This window comes from Etheostoma cragini, chromosome 1 (genome assembly GCF_013103735.1).
Source record: "Etheostoma cragini isolate CJK2018 chromosome 1, CSU_Ecrag_1.0, whole genome shotgun sequence".
Lineage (NCBI taxonomy): Eukaryota > Metazoa > Chordata > Actinopteri > Perciformes > Percidae > Etheostoma > Etheostoma cragini.
In genome coordinates, this window is record NC_048407.1 from 1,321,781 (window position 1) to 1,327,605 (window position 5,825).

Below are 5,825 nucleotides of genomic sequence, written 5' to 3' on the forward strand. Positions count from 1 at the left end.
CCTGCGTGTCTCCTGGACGTGTAACATTAGACAGCCAATCAGCAGCATTATTGGATCTTAGTAGAAGCATTCTGCGTGCTTATTGGCTCGCTGACTCTAATGAGATTTACTGCAGTCCTTAGATCTTGAAATTGGGAGTTTAATGACGATATTCGATGCTAAGGAGGCAATTTAGTCATCGCCTAAAAAATATTGAATTTGGTTAGCAGCCCTAGCAAGTATTGCACCTTTTAAAAATATGTTAGTAGCACTCGTTTACAACCTCACTTCAAATGTATTTAGCTTGATTTAACCAGCCCACTGATTGTTTGTGCTGTGTTTTTGTCAAAGCATTACTAAGGGCCTTTTGAAACTGTTCATTTCGTGCAGATATGAGTGGGTGGCTCAGGCTGAACAAGACCTTTACAGACCAACCCCTTGTTATGGAGTAAGTATCTGTTTGAATGGGATTTACATCAATTCTGCTTTGGAGATTCTGCTCATATGGCCGGTCACTGAAAATAAGTTATTGCCTTATTTGTAGTTAAGCTAGATTAGCATGTTCAAACTGTTCAGTTTAAAAATATTTTAAAAATATTGTTCCATCTTTTATTATTATTATACACCCCATGTTAAATCAGCTTAAAGATGCCACAAACTGTACTGTACTGTACACTGAATTATCTGTTTATTAGATACAGCTGTGCAAATAAATAAAAAACAATACCCTACATTAAATGTTGCCCTGCTCATTAATACTAATTGATGTGGCCAACATCTTTGAAAGACTTTCATATAATGCAGTCCAATACCACACGACAACGTGACTATGGCCTCGAACATGACCATCTCCTCTCTTGTTGACAACTTTGTACACCATGTACCCATTGAGCTGTTACGTCAGTGTACGTGTTTTAATAAAGTGAAACTCTCCCCACAGTTTCAACGGGGACATGATCCCAGACATTTTTGGAGTTGTCGACCCCCCAGTCACCGAAGTGTGCTATCTCACCAACAGGTAATATAATCATTTTACAACTCGCTTACAATTCCCTGTGTTTATTTCTAATCCTCTCATACTTTGAACTGCTTTCTAAAGTCCTGCTGTTGCCTTGTGGTTTTCCCCCTTCAGGATTCAAGTGTGGCGGAATGCACTAAGTTCATCTGTCACAATGCGGGTCCCTCACTCTAACGCTTTCATTGACCTCAACAAGGACTTCACCGCTGGTGAGTCCCTGGTGTTGTAGCAATGTCTGTCCATGAGAAGCAAATGGAAAATGGTGTGGTTTTTTAGAGCACACAGCGTTTGCTTCCAGGAAGTTGTGCTCAACACTAGGCCTGTACGATAAATCTTTATAAAAATTATCTTGATTCACCCTTGTTTGCTTATTTATAACTTTGATTTATCTATTTTAATCGTAGTTCATGTGTGCAATACACATTACACTAAATTACAATACACAGAAAAAAATCATGGCAGAGAATCGTGATATCAATTCTAAGCTAAAGAATCGTGATTGATGTTTTTCCCTGAATCGTGCAGGCCTACTCAACACCCATCACACATGTGGTGAAATGTTTGCTTTTCAGCTATAAAAGGCTCACAAATGCTCATTTTAAAATTGGACTGTTTGACTGAAATGGCATTTCCGCAAATAGATATTTGTCACAAAATCCTCAAACACTCCATGAAACAAACCAGGCTTCCTGCTTTATTCCTATCCAAGTATTTCAAAGTTTTCCCTTCGTTGCCACAGGCCGACCATTCTCTAAACTCTGGACACTCTTCCTAAATTGATCATTGCAAATCGCGCTATTTGTTTAGTTGTTCACATTTCTTACATCACAGTTTGGCAAAAATAAAGAGTTTTTCTGTATTCATGCTACAGAATGCAAAAGCAAGTGTCTTCAAGGGAAGAACAAGGTTCAGCAAGCATCTTTTACCTTTTTTAAAATATGGTTATTGAAGACACTAGCGGAGTTATTACAAAGACAGCTTCTAATTACCGGCTGAGATAATACATTTTGCATCTCTGCATGTTTTCAATATAGCTGTTTACTGACATAAACCGAACAATCCTCCCATCACCTCCCCTCAGACCCCGCTGTGGGCCTAGTTCCCCACATTCTTCACTGCACATTGTGCTTTGTGCCATTGATTTATTACAACCGAGACCTAAAGCTCTTCCACCTTCTGTTATTTCTTAGCTTGTTTTCCTCCACTATGGTCTCAGTGTTTCCCCACATGGACCAATGAGTGGTATTAATGTGTTAGGAAAAAGCTAGGTATAACACAAGAGACAAGTGACTTCTGGAATGGATCAAAGAACCACCAGTACAGAAATTGGAAGTCCTCTGGGGCATCAGCACCTTCAAAAGGGGTGTCATTCTGCACATTTGTGCTTTTGGCATAATTGGTATTGGTCATTATCGGTATTGGTAGTGGACAGATGTGAGAGGTAACAAAATACATTTACTTGCATACAATTTTTGATACTGATTTTTGGCTACTTTAACTTTCTATTAAACAAGACAAAAATTAGGAGCTTATAAAATCCAACGCATTTGTGGCTCCAAAGTTTTTTTGGCTTGTGATCCATTATAAAAATCTAGTTTGGGTCCCTTGTCATCTTTTATATGTCTAGGAGTTGTTTGGTTTTACCAAAGAGACATTTCCATACAGTTTTACTTCTTTTCTCTCCCATTAATCAAACAAAAGGATCAAACTTTACTCCTAATTATCACAAACACACAGTACCATGTAGTGAAACTTTGAAGTATAAAAATAAACTTATTGCTGCATTTAACCCATCCTAGGTATTAGGAGCAGTGGGGTGGACAGCTATACACACAGCGTCCGGGGAGTTCAGGGATACTCTGACATCCGCCAACCTTGTGGTTGTGGGGCAAGCATTTTACCTCCGGGCCACAATCAAATCTCAACCCGCCAGACTCTTTGTGACTTGTGAGCCTTTGGAGGGGGCCCAACCCCTAGACCTAAATACCTAACAGTCAAACGCTACCAGCACATTGTTGCATCAGTATGGATAATCTAATCAGCTCACATATAATAGCACAACACTCAGAGGAGCCCTTTATGACTAACGAGTGTTTTTCAAGTTTGATACTTTTAGTACATTTTGCTGATTATACTTATTTTCTTTTACTTAGAAAGGGGTCATTCTTTGTAGTATTAAACTTTTATACTTGTTGCGTATTTTACATTATTGTGTTGGTATAAATTTCCTGCTGGGATTATTAAGTACACTATCAATTCAATTGATCTTTTTTACTAACGGAAAGTGATTAATAATTAGTTGAGTTGAATTGTTGAATACATACACCAAAATCTGTGTGGAAAGCATACTTTGAAAACACAAATTTCAGTCCAAACATTCATAATATTAATATAACTAATTTGCAATTAGTCATATTATTATTTCCCCTTCATGTTCTATTACTTGTAGCATTTGAGCTGTCAATGTCACAAGAAAACCTGCTACTGTGAATTTGCAGTGATCTTCTTCTTGCAGCTGAAAACCTCTGGGTGCCTGGAGACATACGACCCATGTGATCAGTTTATTTACAAAAAACTAAAAATACCGTAGAAGAGGATTAACAACACATGTTCTTATGCTGCCGGGTTTAGGAATCATTTCCAGGTCAATGAGGACATCTTTTCTTGCTTGCAACATTTCTCAAAAACTCATAGGATGAAGAGATAGTGTAGTAAAATATATTCCACAACATTTCCCCTGAGGAAACTCCAGGAGACCAAAACTTACCTACATTCAATTCCACCAATGTTCAAGTTGACTAAGAGAGAATGGAATAGCCATTTTCTTCACCATTGAATGGAGAAATCACCTTGTTCTTGTTTTACAGCGTCTCAGTCCTGTCCTTTTGCCCACTATGTGTAGCACTGTCACTTAGACTTAAGGGAGGATTCCCCCCCCCCCTTCCTGTGGAAACTAATCCTCATGTTTAAGGTAATCAGTGAGGATTTAGTCATGTCATACTCACTGCAGGTATCTTTTTGTGCTGTGTGGTTTTATTCTCAGGACTGTCACAGTTTAACCAGAGCAGAATTTAATTCATATTTAATCTGTTTAGGGATAAGGAGAAAGTCAATAAACTTTCACTTTTTGTGGCAGACTTCACTAATTCCTGGAAGCAATATTTATTTTATTTTTATTTATTTATTTATTTATGGGGGGCATTAGTTTTTGCTGCTATAACCCATCCGTCAGGGTGAAGGCTTGCATGTCAGCCGGTTTTTCACTCCTTTGATAGGCCCTGACACACACACGCACGCACGCACGCACACACACACACCCATCCGCAAAAGGACAGTGATCATTATATCCTTGAGACCTCTTAAGTGTGTGTTCAGCTGTGTTCCGTTATCTGTGCGGTGACTGTGCTGCAGGAACCACAGAGCGTGATAAGGAGAACCAGTAGGAAAAAAAACTACAACCCACTGTACATCTGGTCGATGTCAGACTCGTTGGCTGAGAGGCCATGCAGATGGAAAGAGTGAGAAGAAGAGTCGGAGAGGATAAATGGTTGGACAAATGGAGTGAAATAAAAGGATGGAAGAAGAGATAAAGGGCAGATGAACTGTGGGAGGGGGGATGAGCAAGGCGGTGACTTCAGCATGGCTCAGCTCACTGTCTGCCGTGACCACCTGCTACTCTAAGCAGTACCAGCTGGAGCATTACAGTGTGGCTTAAGGAGAGAGAGAGAGAAAGAGAGCGTTTTTAAAGACAATCTGGGTCTCACTAGTTACCCAGTTTAAGATAAATTACAGTTGGAAGCCTTTAAACTGACATTGATGTGGTTACAGTTTTAAATTGTCTTTATGTTATTAAGAATGTGCTCGCTTGCATAGTTAAGTTCTCTAATGTTTGGACCACTGTCTACATAAATGTAGTATAATATTGGCACCATTTATTGACCATATAGACTTCAGTCAACGCCTCAGTCTCAGTTTAGACTGAACATGATAATCTTCATAAAGATTACACTCATTCCAGGTCTGTAGTATTATATTGCATTGGATGTAGCAAGGGATGCTTAATAATTTGGCCCCCTGGTATATTTGACTAGAGAGCCCTGTATATCACTTTGTAACTGTTCACAAGCAACATTGGAAATGCTGTTTCTATGAAACTGTTCTCATCATGTTTATTTGCATTTTTCATTTACCCTCTAGGAATCTAGTCTTCCAGTGTTTAAGGTTTTGGCCGATCTTTGCCAAATGTTATTTCAGGCAGCTCTAGCCACATAATTGTTTCACTCAGAGTGGTTAAAGGTGCCTTAAAATCGTTTAATATTAATGAGAATAAAAGAAGGGTATGAATGCACATTAATATTAATTCATCTTAATTAAGACACGCAGAGTGGAGTTACTGCAGGGAATATGTGTGAAACTCTTTAAAATGCAAATTGCATACACAGGGGAAAATTAAAAAGTTTAAAAATGTAGTTGAATTGCATTGACGCCTCAAAGGATCTGGCAGATACTTGTGGGGTGCATAGTTAACGATAAATTCATAGTTAACGATAAATTCTGGTTAATCTTTTGCTGGTCCTTTGGCTAGTGGGGACTTACAAGTGTTACGTGTAGCATCTTTATAAGTTTGCTAACCAATGCTGTACAAGGAAAGGAGTAATTAGATCTACTAATGTACTAAAAAGTCATAGTACAATGGGCGGAAACACGTGAAAACACAAAATAGGTTTTCATGTTGGGAAGCCCTAAGTGTCCCCTTGTTCACCCACCTGTACAGTAATACAGTGAGGTCTTCTGTTAGCGTGGTCCAAGGCAAATGAGGGTTGTTTCA

The 5,825-nt window shown here is 38.8% G+C and overlaps 1 long non-coding RNA gene across 1 annotated transcript; it reads right to left on the minus strand.

Moving 5' to 3' along the window:
- LOC117956995 lies at positions 1–5,198 on the minus strand. Its single transcript, XR_004659423.1, has 3 exons — positions 5,188–5,198; positions 2,669–2,670; positions 1–109 (listed from the first exon to the last, which is right to left on the minus strand). It is a non-coding gene; the product is annotated as an uncharacterized LOC117956995 (long non-coding RNA).
- Between the last annotated feature and the right edge of the window lie 627 nt (positions 5,199–5,825).